This window comes from Rhinolophus hipposideros (assembly GCF_964194185.1).
Source record: "Rhinolophus hipposideros genome assembly, chromosome: 14".
NCBI lineage: Eukaryota > Metazoa > Chordata > Mammalia > Chiroptera > Rhinolophidae > Rhinolophus > Rhinolophus hipposideros.
In genome coordinates this window covers 31,170,987-31,186,645 of record NC_138060.1, presented here as the reverse complement: position 1 = coordinate 31,186,645, position 15,659 = coordinate 31,170,987, and the positions used below count along the sequence as shown (strand labels likewise).

At 39.3% G+C, this 15,659-nt stretch overlaps 1 protein-coding gene across 2 annotated transcripts in view; it reads left to right on the top strand.

The window, feature by feature from the left end:
- The window catches only part of ARMC8 (armadillo repeat containing 8), an 89,970-nt gene that overhangs the window by 2,256 nt on the left and 72,055 nt on the right, over positions 1 to 15,659 (top strand). The window lies entirely within an intron of this gene.

The window sequence follows — 15,659 nt, the reverse complement described above, 5'->3', positions numbered from 1 at the left end:
TCGCTTGCTCAATGTAATTCGTGTGAGGGGCAAATCAAATGGTTTTTAAAGGGTTTTTATTCAAGGCCCGTTATAGGTTCTTCCTTCTGAGTGGTCTCATTCACTCTTGTGACCATAACTGTGATCAACTCACACATGTACATTGCCAGCCTTGACTTTTGTCTATCTAATCTCGCGTCTTCAGTTGTTTGGATGTTATCCATCACTTTCAAAAAAGCACATTGCATCTCCTAAGAAGACTTAGTCATGACTTCCCATTTCTGTTAATGGTACTACCGTGTTTCCTCGAAAATAAGACCTAGCGGGACAATCCGCTCTAATACATCTTTTGGAGCAAAAATTAATATAAGACCCGGTTTTATTTTAAGACCGGCTATAATATAAGTCTGGGTCTTATATTAATTTTTGCTCCAAAAGACACATTAGAGCTGATTATCTGGCTAGGTCTTATTTTCGGAGAAACACGGTATCTTTAACAGATAACTTACTATAAACCCCTTGAATTATCTCTGGCTCTTTCCCTTTTTCATACCCCTGTATCTAATCAGTCCTTAAATTCTGTTAGCTCGTTACTCTTGGTGTCTCTCACATCTGTCTGTTCCCATGGTCACCCTCTCATTCAGAACATTATCATTTTGTGCCTGCATTACCACAGTGTCCTTGCAAGTATTTTTTACTGCATCGAGTGTCTTACCCTCTCAGTTCAAGTTCATTCTCCACATTAATTTTTCTGTAGAACACATTGGACATGCCATGCCCTTTTTCAGTTTTTTAATGGGTTTTTATTGCTGAAGGGCTGACATTTCATTCTCAGCTTCGGATGTAAGATTCTTTATTCTCTATGTGAACCTTCTATCCCTTGTAAACTGGCTTTCTCAAGTTGAAGTGATCTAGGGTTCATCCAAACCCCAGTAACTCTTATTGTCAGCCTGCTTGTTTGTACATATGAATTATAACTTTGTATAGATTTATTCACGTGATATGCTTTGAGCTTCTGTCATTTGCATGGCATTGAGTTTGGGAATACAGTGGTGAGCTACACAGACCTGTCTCTGCCCTTTTGGAGATTTTAGCCTAATAGGAGAAGTAGATATCAAATGGTCACACAGTTCTTTGTTTTTGAATGGCAGTTAGTGTGATGAATAAAAAAATAGGGTGCTGTTATAAGCATGTAATAGGGGAATATGATCTACAGTGGAGGGCAGTGAGGTTAGAGAGGGTTTCCCTGAAGATGTGACAATGAGCTGAGAGTTAAGGATGAGTAAGAATTAACTAGAAAAATAGAAAAGCATTCTGTTTTTCTAAAAGCAAAGGGAACTGCTTTTTCAGAGGCTCTTAGGCCTTTAATAGTTATTCTATTTATCTTCTTAGAGAGTAAATTAATATATTTTTCTTAATCCCGCTACTATTTATAGCACTGTCCTCATGTACTATGTACTCAATAAATGTTTAATTGGACTATATTTTGGGGAGTTGGACAAACTCCAGCTCATGGTCCAGGCTGCACCATGGTCACCCATTATCCGCCTTTGGTGTGCACTTAGCATTACATCACCCCTTTCAACAAATTTATAAATTCTCTCATGTTTCCCAAACTGTTAGATGATTTTTACATCAATTGCATTTTTAAAAACTTTTTAGTTTGACTTTGAAATAATTACAGCGTCACAGGAAGTTGCAGAGAGATTCCTGTGTATACTTCACCCAGTGTCCTCCAGTGGTTACATTTTATATAAGTATAGTACATTATCGAAGCCAGGGAATTAATATTGGGATAAGTATGTGTACAGGTCCATATTATTTTATCACATGTGTATATTTGTGTAACCACCACCACAGTCAAGATACAGAACTAGTCTATTTTGTTGGCCTTAAGCTGCAAACTGATTGTTCTCTTACATAGACAGCTGACAATAGGTAGAAGTTAAGCCCAACTATCCTATAAGCATGAATTCAGCGTCTCTTGATTGTTTGCCATTAGTTCACTTTACAAGGCACCAATAAGCAGAGAGTATGTCTGGAGGGGATCCTAAAATAAATTAATCAGTTTGAACTTCCTAATCTTTACTGGCAATGTGTGAAGAGCAGGAGCTGCTTATTGTACATTTCAGGACGTATTGCTGTCTCTCTAGGGAAAGATTGCCACCTGAGTTCAGACAATGAGTGCTCAGGACATCTTCTAAGCTTTACCAAGAATTAGAAATGCCTTTGTGTAGGGTCTTTCGATTTCTCCTGGAGAGATCTAGCCTTCCTATCTCCTCTCATTCTCATTGAGAATTTTAAAACAGTGCCGGGGCCAGGTATTTCAGTGATTTTTGACTTGTATCTTTTTTATTTCTGATTTGGCAATTATTTTGCAGTGCCATCTGTCATGTTGGTTTCTGAGTAAAGATATGGAATTATTAACAAAGGAAAATTTCCTGTTACTTTTTGGAAATTGGAGAACAGCTGCCTTCACTGAGCAGTGTTACTATGATCCGTGGGACCATTTAGATAGGAATGAAAGTTATTCCAAATAAGAGCTGTTTTGCAGAAACAGCCTCCGCTTGTCTCTTTGATAAAGGAAAACTGTTTTGACCTCATTCCATAAAATCAAAAGAGTAAAGAATGACCTTTATTTTCTGGCATATTCATAATACAGTTCTTGAGGGAAGGGGAATTATGAGACTTCATACTTTCTATTACAAATGATAAGTTTTGGTCCAGTGGGAAGAATTTCCAGTCTGTAGGATCTGTTACTATATGGAGATCTTTACCACCTGGAAAATGATTACAGAACACATGAGTCTTTTGCTTTAGGAGTGTTTTAAGAATTTATTAGGCTTTCAAAAAGTTTTAAGTAGTGACTGATTGGATAAGGGGAATAGGGAACAGGAAAGAGTCATGATCATGATCAAGCATGATTCACTGGATTTTTACCTTTACAATCAGATGGTATCTACTGAGATAGTGAGGATTAGGAGAAGAATGTCTTAGGGGAGTAAGGAAGAAAAACGAGTTTTATTTTGCACATGCGGAGTTTGAAGTGTTTCCTGGACATCCACTTAGGCACTTGGATATTCTGGATTGTTTTCCATACCAAGCAGTTCTCCAGTTCTCTGTGGATACTAGCTGGATAGCCTACGATTTAACTCAGTTTGGACACTGCCTGCTTGAGGTAGTGTCAGATCCCGCAGGGTAAGGACTCAGTCCTACAATATTGCCTCTGCTTCAGATCCCAGTTGCAAGTCTGTGCCTCTGACCAACCATGGCTCCCTTCTCGGGTTCCATCCTTTGTTGGAACCCTTCAGAAAGCTCAGGAAAACATTTACTTACCAATTTATTAAAAGGATATATGAACAGCCAGATGAAGAGGTACATGTGACAAGATCTGGGAGGGTCACAAGTACAGGAACTTCTGTCCCTTTGAAACGGGTGTGCCACTCTTCTGGCACATGGGTGCATTTACCTACTTGGAAGCTCATCAAATTTTATTAGTTTTTTTTATAGACCTTTAATCTCCAGCCTCCCCCACTCTTCCCCTTCCCAGGGGTTGGTAGGTGGGACAGAAAGTTCCAGCCCTCTAATCACTTGGTCTTTTCTGGTGATGAGTCCCATCCTGAGGCTATCCAGCCTCTTCATTCATTAGCATTAACTCTGCTGTGCTCACAAAGGGCTCCTTAAGAATGACCAAAAACACTCTCATCACTGAGGGAATTCCAAGGGTTTTATGAGCTGTGTGCCAAGAACTGGGACAAAGATCTGACATATTTATTACACCACAGATACAAAGGTCTAGTGCTTACAAGTGGGGGATATTATTTGGGAGTCATTGGCATATTTATCAGTGGTTCTTAACCTTTTTATTTTATTTTATTGGGGAATATTGGGGAACGGTGTTTCTCCAGGGCCCACCAGCTCCAAGTCGTTGTTCTTCATCTAGTTGTGGAGGGCGCAGCTCAGCTCCAAGTCCAGTCGCCGTTTTCAGTCTTGGTTGCAGGGGGCGCAGCCCACCATCCCATGCGGGAATTGAACTGGCAACTTTGTTGTTAAGAGCTCCTGCTCTAACCAACTGAGCCATCCGGCCGCCCTGGTTCTTAACCTCTTAAAGATAACAGTCTCAAAATCCCATTTCCCAGAAAAACATGCATTTACCTAAAGAATCACATAATTTCAAGGAGTTCATGGATTCCCTGAAACTCACACATCATCTTGAGTTAGTAATTCCTATTCTCTACTCATCCCAAAGTCAATCACAAAAACACATACAGGAAAATTTTAGTCACTTAAAATCGTTTTGGAATAGTAGAAATTGTAACAATACAGCTTTACAACTTACGTAAGGTATCATGAGGGTCTTGGCTCTGAGGAACAACAATCTTTTGCCCAGAGTGTGTCAGTGATGTTCCCTAAGGTGTATTGGGCTCTGTGTAGCAGGTCTGGGAGGCAGAGCTAGGTTAGCTGCAGATGCCAGATAGGACAAAGTAAGGCATTGTGGGCCTGGGCACAGGCAGAGTGGAGTAGATGGAGACACAAGTGGCTCGTAGTATGGGCGTGATTGTCACAGGCCACAATGTGGATGATGGATCAGACAGATCCTGAGTGGTACTCTGACAGGAAAGCTAATACACCAGTTGCTGGAAGCGGTGGGCTGAGTCTAAGTCAAGCACCATGGATAGCTCCAAGGCAAGGGTGTGTACTGCCTCTAAGAATCTGCTGCAAATGAGGCTGTTTTTCATCAGGAGGCAGCTAGTCTGTCTGGACAATACTGCTGAGGTATACCATGAAAGATGGTACTCAGGATCTCTAAGTCATTACGTCATTGAAATCTTGAATAATAACTTAAACTTATGGTCCAAAACAACACCATACCCATAACTGAATAGCCTCCCTCTGTTATGTCAGGATTGAAAAGTCAGCATTTGAATGCATTCTGTTAGATTTCCTGGGCTATATTATCATCTTGGGAGGCATTTAAATGAACCTCAGCCAACCCAGGGAGTATCTCCATCTTTGTAAAACTCCTCACAACTCTTGTCACTGCTGTAAGATGGTTCTGCTCTCTTGGACTTCCAGATTATACTGTTTTTCACCATAGATTCTTACTTAGTTCATTTATTCTATCTGGAGGCATCTCTTCTTGGCCCTCAGTTTTTAGACATTTCCATCTACACTGAAGAGTAAACGAATAGAATTTCGTAGTGAGAGGGAACCTTAAAGGTCATCTAGGTCCATAGAGCTCTTTGGGATTTGTACCATACTTTAAAAGGATAAACGTTGCAATGCGTGATTAGAAAGAAGCATGAATGCTAAATTGTTATCAGTTCTTGCTAAATTGTTATCAGTGACCACAAAAGCATGTTTATGGCAATTGTTGATACTACAAAAGGCCTATATTAATCTTTCATTACTTAAAAAACCTCATTACAGAAAAAGAAAAGGCTATTCTTTATACACCTTTAAATCTAATGATGCCTGGTTTTTCTATTATGAAAAAAAGATGCCTCTTTGTGTGAGTGTAAAATTATGGAATCTTTGCCTGGAAGAAACCTGCAGATAATCTCTAGTTCATTCTTGGCATTTTTTTTTTTTAAATTGGGGAAAACAGATCCAGAGAGGCTGACTTGGCCACTGTCATGTGCTCTTATAGAAAGTGTCCGAGTCAGCTTTCCAGACACCCAAATTTTAAAAAATTGTGTGCACAACCTTACCAGAATCTTATTTAGTGAGCACTGATTTATTTACTATTTATTTTAAAATATGTTATGCAAAGCGTGATTTTCAGTCTTAATTATTTATTGAGAGGTCAGGATTGCCTCTTATCCAAGAAGATTAATTTTAAAATTATGTGTTTAAGTATTTTCATAATTGTGTTTGTGAAATTAAAGCAGATTATATTCTGGGAATATTGGTTGTCATAAGTATGTTACATTCTATACTAATGGGACCCAGCTAAACTGTGCAGTATGTTTTTATAAACTTTCCAAACTTGCTAGAGGCTGCAGAAAAGCAGGGCTTTGATTGATTTGGGGAAGGAGGATGCCGTGAACCTCTAGAAACACTAAAGAATGAATTCATGATTTAAAAAAAGGGGGGGGGGGGATAAAAATAGTTGCAAAAATACTGTGTGATGGGTCTGAAAAAATTTAATGAGCATCTAATTGAGTCATAATTTGGCCAGACATTTACCAGAATACAAAAAGTAAAAGAAAGCAAAACAAAAAAGCCCACCAAAATCTTGGGTTTTAAATAATACTTGTGCATTTATTTTCTTCTGATATTTCTTCCTTTGGGAGGCGAGTGGGAATTTTGGAATACATTGGAAGATCATGATAGCTGTCTACTAGGAAAAAGTTAGTCTTTGTTGATGATGTTATCCTTTTTGTATTGTTTCAGATATTTTCCCTCAAAATTTTGAAAGAATTATGTAGGAGTTACTTTTGTTTAAAATAAAAGTGAAATAAATGCTCCGGCAGAGAAATACTGCGTTTCAGCAGAACTCTTCCAACAGTGAGGCATCAGTGTTTAGGATTTTCTGAGTTTATCTCACCAGAAACAAAGGGGAGGACATATAATTTGAAATTAAGGCACAGTTAAATAAAATGCTGATATTAAAGTCTTGACAGCTGATATTCTGGATTGTGGCAGCCCTAATCTTTTGAGAAGCAAATACAAACACATCAGATGTTCCTGGGCTTTATAATGAATAACTTGAATTTGTGTCTGATCTAAGCCATTTGTCTGGCATTTCAGAAAATTGTCAAAGTGACAAAAGGAAGCGTTTTTTTGGACTGAGAGTTTTGGAGACATCAGAAAATCAAATTTTGGTTTCAAATTGTTTGGGGGATGGGGAATAGTTTCTCGGGCTCCCTGTTGACTGGAACATTGGTTGTTTTAGTTAGTGGTTCTCAACTCTGCCAGACTTAACACCTTTTGTAGTACCTGCTTGGCTGTCCTGAAGTGAAATCCATAGGTAAGATAACTATCCTCACATGTAACTTTTAAAGAGTTGGTGTAATGCCCCAACTGTATTAAGAGAGAGCAGGAAACTAATTTATATCATTTAAAGAAGTGAATACTCAGACATGTCTATTCTAAAAAGAAGTAATAAAGTAGTGATACATTTGCAGGTGTATGTGGTTTGGATGTGACCTTTACACTGCGGACTGACTTAGGGATGTTATAATGGTTACGTAAGTGTTTTTGGGGTTTTTTTTTAATGTGACTTTCTGAAAGGAACAACTTTTGGTAAAGGTCCTAGCAGGTCAAAGTATACCTTTTCTTTATATGGGAGTTGCATTCTTGGAAAATTGTAAAGGTACAAAACATATTTTGTGTTTATATGTAAAATAGTGCTAGATAATTAAAAATGGGTTTCTTGCCTATATGACTGCCTAGTGGAAAGTGTTTTGGGATGTGGGCCAGTTGTCCCATGCCTTGCAGAGCACCTTAGTCCTTGCCCACTAGATAGCAGCACCTGTTGTCTTTTTGACAGCAAAGCCACTTTCATGGCTTTATAGAACATAACTTACAGAGTAGCGCTGTGCCTCTTTAGGACTGCTGTGAGCCTGGGACTTTCTGAACGGTTTGTGTGTCTTAGTGTACCTCCCTCTTTCTCTGCTGCACTTCTCCTTTCCCCTAGCTTGTGACACTGTCTGGTATAAGGACGTGGAAATACAATGTGCTGTTAGACATTTTCCCCATAGCATGTATAGCCTTCTATTCTATATTATTTATTTATTATGTTTATTGCTTTTTGTCTTTCTCCCCTTGCTGAAATGTAAGCTCTGCAAAGGTGGGCTTTTTGGGAGGCGGGGGTGTCCTTGTTCATTGCCTAGAACAGTGCCACCATAGCTATTTGAGTATTTGTTGACTGGCTGAATAAGAGTACAACCTCAGCTTTGTTTTGTATTTCCAAGTGCACACTACATCATAATACTAAACTGCATTTTTCAAACATACTGCATTGCTTCAGAATTCTCTTCTGCATGTGTTGTACTTTCCACCTAGAGTATTTGTCTTTTTATCCCTCTCCCGTTGGCAAATTAATATTAGTCTTTCCTCACTGCTTAGTCACCACCTTCCATTATTAATCTTGTGTCCACTTTTCTGGTTATACTTATCATGTGTTTCAAGTTACCCTTGTAACTTGCTTACATATCTTCCTTCCTATGCTATGAACACCTTGAGGGTAAGGGAATCTATCTTATCTATTACCAGCCCCTAGCATAATACCTGGTAAATTAAAGATATTCACATGTTGAATTTCAGCCTAGAATAGGTTTTAAACTGAATCTTTCTGAGTTCAAATATCCATTTTTTTTTTTGCTTGTGTTTCTTTCATCTCTCCCCCAAACCAAGATGTTCTTTGCCAGCGCTGAATGAACGTTATGAACAATTTTCTTTTGAAGTTCTAGTAGTTTGTGGAATAATTAACATGTTACATTTTGATTACCAATCACTAGTTTAAATATTCATTGTTTTAGGGGTTATAATTTCCCCTTGAGAATTATATTTTAATTTCTCAAGAGCATATGAATTAATTGAGAAAATAGACATGAAATTGCCTTGTAAACTAAACATAGTAAACAAATGTCATGTATTATAAAAATATTTGTTATCTGTCTACCTTTTCTTTCTGGGTCGGTTGTATGGGAGAGAGACCAGTATAAAATGATTAATTACATCTTGAACTATATACATTGGTATTCTTAATTGTGATCTTATACTTTTCTGTGTCCACGGTGTAACACCTAAAGTTAGTGATAAAAACTGCACAAATTATTACTTTATACGTTTTTAGTGATTTTTAAAAAAAATCTCAAGTAATGAAAAGTTTAGATTTTTAAGTTCAGCACTCATATGCATATTTATTTCTTGTTAAGTACTTAGCTTGCTCTGAGAAAAAGCTGTTATTAGGTGAGAAAAGGTATTTTTGTCTGAATAATTAGGCCTTAATCATGAAGATGAATGTGAATAACCAAGAGGGGCCTCAGTGCACTTAAAGCAACTTTCTTTTTTGTACAAAAATAGAAGTTCTCTGAAATCAGTATTTGTATGGTACTTCTACAGTTTACAAGGGGTTTTCCTTCTGTCATCTCATTTGATCCACACTCTTGAGTGAGCTCTGTGGTAACGTCACCATTTTATAATTGAAGAAACAGTCTCAGAGTTTTATTTTTGCCCTAAGTCACAAGCTTGTAAGTGGTAGAACTAGGACTCAAAACCCAGTCTTAAAAATGCCAAATTATTTGTTCTTCCTACCACACAATACCTGAGAGTGTTAGAAATAAAGAACATTATATATTAATGACATATACATAGAGCAAGACTTTCACGAAATAAAAAAATAGTTCAATATTTTCTTAATATTTAAAGTGTCATTGTTCATTGTCTAATAAACTCATCATTTCACCCCAAAACTTCTGTTGAACACATTTATTTCTCCTCAGTCACTTAGCTGCTTAAAATGTTTATTATCTCCTGGTTTCTGTAGGTCAGGAATTCAGGTGTGGCTTAGCTGGCGTATCTGTCCCAACGTCTCTTGTGAGGTTGTAGCCAGGTGTCAGCAGGAGCCACGTCTCACCTGAAGGCTCGATTGAGGTAGAATCCGTTTCCAAGTTCAGTCACGTGGTTATTGGCAGGACTTAGTCACATGTGGGTTGTTGGACTGAGGGCCTCATTTCTTTGTTGGCTCTTGGCCAGGAGCCTCCGTTCCATGTCATGTGGGCTTATAGGGCAACTCACAGCATGGAAGCTGGCTTTTCACTGTGTGTGTGCACACACATTCAGGGGAGGGGACAAAGATGGAGAGGGAGAGAGGAAGAGGGAACTGAAATGACTTCCCATCACCTCTGCTGCACTCTCCATATTTGCTAGAATCAAGCCACTACTTCTCGTCTTTACTCAAGGGGAGACATTACACTGGGCTTGAATGCCAGGAGATGGGATCATTGGGGACCATTCCTGAGGCTGCCTGTCACAGATGGTCACCTTAATAAAAGGGACATTGCTTCTGTATAATACTTCACAATGGAATGCAACTCATAACCTGTTTCTGTTCTTGTTTTGCAAGAAATTATTTGCTTAAACTTTTCTTTCTTTCTCTTTCTTTTCTTTCCTTTTCTTCCATCAGTACCTATTTGTACACACAGGAGATTCAATTCAGTCCTTAGAATTAACTCTAATTTACAAATTTGGTGTCTATAAACTTTCTGCTGAAGGGATCCATGTACATTTTCACATAGTATAATTGGGGGGGGTACTATTAAGCATAAAATGTCACAGGTTTTTACTACATACATTTGCAGTGGCTGTACTGCAGCTTTGAATCTGTAAAATGAGTTCTGAGCCAGGTTTTGAAGACTTGCTAGGTCATTTGTTTGAAACCTTGTTCCAAAAGGCGGATGGAGGTCATAGTCTGACCCCGGCTAGTTTTGCTCTTTTTCATGGGTACACACTGTACACTGAGCTTTAGCTTGGCTGCTTGACATACTCATTCTGTTGGTTGGGAAAGTGGAGGAATCACCATGTACCCACCCGCTTCCAGCGACTGGAAGCTACACAAAGTAATTTAAAAGGGCACTGGTGTTTTGAAGTGAAGGTAAAGCCACATCTTGAAAGGTCAGACAACATCAGAAACCCTCCTTGCCTCGCTGTGGGCAGAAGGGAAGAAGGAACCCCCGTGCTTCTCATATTTCTGGAATAAATAAGAAGTGGCCAGATTACACTGCCCCTCCCCAGCGTCCACACTGTTGTTAGCACGAATGAAGAAGACCCCCGAATTCTCTCCACGCCCATGTCTCCCCATATCATGGCCTCGCTCCCATTCTTCCTCTTGAGAATGTCATCAGGATCAGTCCCTTCGTCTCTGTTTACAGTAACCGCCACAAGAACTCCAGGGCTCGGGGTCATTCCTCATGCTCACATGACTCTGCCTGTTGATTTTTGTATCCAGATCCATTGCCTTTCTCTGCTGCTTTCACGGGTTTCTTTTATCCGCAGCCTCTTCTCTCAATGGTACCTTCATGTGTTTTATACTCAACTGACCTTTTTGCCTGCTGAAGTCTTCCTCCTGCAGTCTTCTCAGCTGGCAGCTCTTTTCCTTCCCGTTTCTCTCATGTCACTTGATCTAGAGGTGGAGACAGAGCCTTGTTCCTCCTTGCTCTTTTCAGACTGCCCACCCCCCCGCCTTCTTGCAACACCCCACCTCTGAATCTCATCAGCCTACCTGGTTGTATTCATCTATGGAACCCCTGGATCATTCCCCCTTATTTCTTTAAGATTTTAGCTACTAGTTCGTGGTCACTTTTCTAGCACTATTTCGGTGTTCACTTATGGAAATTTTGTTATGTACGTAGATAATCTTTCTAACTCTCTAGACTTCCCCAATGATCATATTCTCTTCTCCTACCATGAGGCACTTCTTCGTAGTTATTTCCCAGATTTTGACCTTACTGATAACTAAAATCCCTCTATAATTGCAATTGGCAAACATCCTGGCTAGCATCTCCTGTCCTCTCAAACCATGCCTTCTTTGGCCCCCGTGCCAACAATCTTTCAAGCCCTCTGTTCCCTATAGTACGTATATTAATTCTGCAACTTTCTTTGGCCTTCAATAGGCCCATCCTAATCACAACCTTGCTTATATCCTCAACTGAGCTGACCCCCTTCCTCTAGCTTTGTCTAGTGAAATGCCAACCCTGGTTAAAGGTAACTCTCTTTTTCATGCCCCCTTCTGTACACTTGGAGAATGTACCTGGAGGAAAGCCATGCTTTCTTGGTCTCACTTTAGATTCATAATTACCAACCTCAGGAGGGTTAGTGCTGCCTGGCAGTTCTGGTACATTTTCCTGGCCCATTCAGTTGTCTTATTCCTTCTCCTCATTCTTCAAACTGCCAACCTTTACCACCCCCCACCTCCACCGCTGCCATTTTTACTCTCAAAAGATAGAAATCATTAGAATGTCTAAAAAGCTCTCACTATCATATCCACCTAATTAATTCCCTGTGGTTATTGTACTTTCCATGCTCTACTTGGTCGTAAATCCCATTCCCCCTCAATTATTCGTGAACATTGTTCCGAAAGTTCTCCCCCTGCCCCAGTGCAGCATCCATTTTTCTCCTCTATTAAAAGAGTTTCCATCAATGAATAAGCATGCTCTGATTTATTCAGTCTTTCAAAAAAAAGCTCTCCTGACTCCACTTCTCCCTCTAGCTACTGTGTTTCCCCGAAAATGAGACCAGGTTTTATATTAAATTTTGCTCCAAAAGACGCATTAGGGCTTCTGTTCAGGGATCCTGAAACAGAATGTCATCCTGAAAAATCATGCTAGGGCGTATTTTCCGGTTAGGTCTTATTTTCGGGGAAATACGGTACTACGGTATTCTATTCCCTCACTCCCCTTTGCAGTGAAAGTCCTTGAAAGAGCTGGCTATATTTACCTTTTCTAATTCCTCTTTTCCCATTCTCTCTTAAACCCTCTCCAAGTAGGCTTTGGCCCCCCCACTCTGCCTGTACTGCTAGTGTCACGATCACCAACGATGACCTCCGTACTCCTAGTCAGTGGGCAGGTCTTGGCCCTCATATTATGCTACACAGTAGTAGGACTTGGCATGTGTGATTATTCCCTCCTTGAAACACTCTCTGCCATCCTGCTTCTTGAGTTTCTTTCCACCACATGGACCGCTTGTTCGAGTTCGGTCTTCAGGCCCTGTTTTAAACAGCTCCCTGATTTGTTTCTCTGTCCCACAGCTCTCTCCTAAGCTCTAGACTTATATATTCAATTGCCAACTTGACATTGTCACTTGAATGTCTACAAATTCTTGATCTTAACATGTTCTCAAACTGAACTTTTGATCTTCTCACTCAAACCTGCATTGCCCATGGTGTTCCTCATCTCATTAACTGGCAACTCAGTCTTTCTAGATGCTCAGCAAAAACCTTAGGTGTTACCCTTGGCTCCTCTCTTCTTTTACAGCCCGCATCTAGTCTGACAGTATATCCAATTTGACAGTCGTTTCAACTTCAACATTTGTCTGGAATCTGAGAGACTCTTACTACCTCCAAAACCCTTGCCCTGGTCCAGGCTACCATCTTCCTTCTGAAATGACAGCATTTCTGGTTATAGAAATAGCCCCTACGGAGTATCCCTGCTTTTGGCCTCTAGCCCTTCTCTATACATTTGCCTGTTTCTAAAATTGCAACTAGAGTGATCCTTTTAAAACAAGTCATCATATTTCAATTTTTCCAAACTTCACCATAAAAATCAGAATCCTTACAGTGACCAACAAGGCTCTATACCAGCTCTGGGCAGTGTAATTTTAAATTTTCCAGCAAGATATAGAATTAAAAAAAGATGAAATCAAAGTTAATATCTTACTTAAACTGATACATCAAAGTATTATTTCAACATATAATCTATGTAAGGAATTATTAATGAAATTATTTTGCTTTTTTACATAAAAATCTTCAAAATCTGGTGTGTCTTTTACACAATTTGGATACTGAATTTTGATTGGAAATACTTGTTTGGTATTTAGGATTCATAACATGTACAGCAGAAAAAGTAGATTTACACACCCAAGTAGTTCTAAACACTCTTAGGAGATTTTTAATAATTGAATCCAGTGTTGGTTTTTAAATTTTAATTTTGATTAAAGTTAAAAAAAATTTAAATTCCTTTCTTAGCCGCATTTCAAATACCCAGTAGCCATATGAGGCCAGTGGCTGTCATATTGGACCACACAGCTTTTTACCATCTGGCCCCTTTTCTCTGACGCGTCTCCTACTGCGTTCTCCTTTGCTCATTCTGCTCCAGCTATACAAAGACCTGTTCTTTGATCACAGCAGACACTTCCCCTTTCAGAGCCTTTGCATTGGCTATTCTCTTTGCCTAAAAAGCTTTGCTCCCAGATAGCTGCATGACTTACTCCTTCGCCTTCTTCAGGTATTTGTTCAAATGTTATGTTCTTAGAGAAGCTTTCCCTGACCAACCTATTTAATATTTGTACCAACTGCCTTCTCTCTTAAGTTCTTACATTTCTAGGATGCTTTTTGAGAGAAAAGAGGTCTGAGAAAGAGGTGAGCTGATCTACAAAGGAAAGCAGTGAAATAAGAATTGCCCCACACGGACAAATGAATATGTTAGGAAAAAGCACAAAGTAAAATAAGATTGAATAAGTGGCTGTATCTCCTCAGCTTGCTAATACTTAGGAAGGTCAGAGGATTATTTTTTTGTGTGTATGACTTACTTTCTTATAGATTGCAAGGCTCAGACTTAACATTCTCTTGTACCTTTTTTGGAACCTAGCATAGAACTTTAACCAAAAGACGATCTGACCTCTACTATTACGGGCCACCTGTTGGTTAGCCTTTTGTATTTTACCCTTCTACCTTCCCTCCTTTTTCAATGCCAGCTACTGGTATACTCGCTGATGGGTGCTGGCTGCACATGCCCTGTGGCTGTGATTAGGACACTGATTCTCTCTTTCCTTGTCTATTCTTTTGCATTCTTACTCATTTTCCAAAACCAACTCCTAAGAAGCCTTCACTGATTCTCCTGGTTTATTAACTCCCTTCTCAGTGCTGCCTTTATATGTATGTGTGTACTTCTATTTTGTATTCAAGTGGAGAATATAAATATGTAAACACAATTACAATAGAATATGCATTATTGAGGGCAGAGACTGGCGTTAAATCTTTAATGACTTCCCTAGTGCCTTACATATAGTAGGTACACAGTGCTTGTTAAATTGTATGAACCAGGCACAGAACAGTTAAAAAAGTTGCTACTAATGGGTGAAATTTATGTTGTTTAAGATACAGGTTTTAAAACCAAACACCTTTTTTTAAAGCACATTGAGAGACAAGAGATGTAGAAGCTGTCGGAGGGTGTGTGGAGAGGAGCAGGAAAGTCAAAGAGCAGTCCCTAAATAGGAGGGAGGCTAAGGGTCAGGTGCTCAGACCCTGCCAAGAACTTGCCATGTTGGAAAGCCAGGAAAGCACATGTGCTCAAATGGACTGACAAAACTCATCTGTTTCTGTTACAGGAATGCTGTGCACAGTTTTACCCTGGATTTTGCTCTTGATATATTATTTCTTGATATATTTGTACAGGTTACATCCCTACTTAACATTTGACACTCTGAAATCTGGGTAAAGGTCATCCCTCATTTGCTAACCAAGGGACTGGGACAGATAATTATCGAGTCCTAACTCTGTGACTCTGTTATTTTGAGGAAACCAGAGCCTGTTAGCATGTACTTAAATGGTACCCTCATGGGCACAAGAATTTTCATTCATTTTGCTTTTGCTGCCACTGTTTGTTCTTTATACATGGAGTAAATACTAAGTGTGCGTCTTTGAGTTGCCTGTGAGGATGTTTTGGTAGCAAGCTCATGCTATGAAAATATGCTTAGATTTTGGATTAACTGTATTGTCAGAAATTAGAATTTATGTAGTTTTTCTTCAGTTATTTTTCATGACTCAGAAGCTTAAGCTGGCGCTGTGTCTTTGCAATTAACTCTTTCCTCACCAAGGGTTCTGGGTAAACTGGAAAAGTGTTTCCTCCTCTCTATAGTAATTTATTGCTAATGGGTAGCTGTCCATCAGTGTATACCAGAAGGCGTCAGAAAGAAAGAGCAAGGGACAAAAATGCTGTTTCTCTGGTTCTTAAACT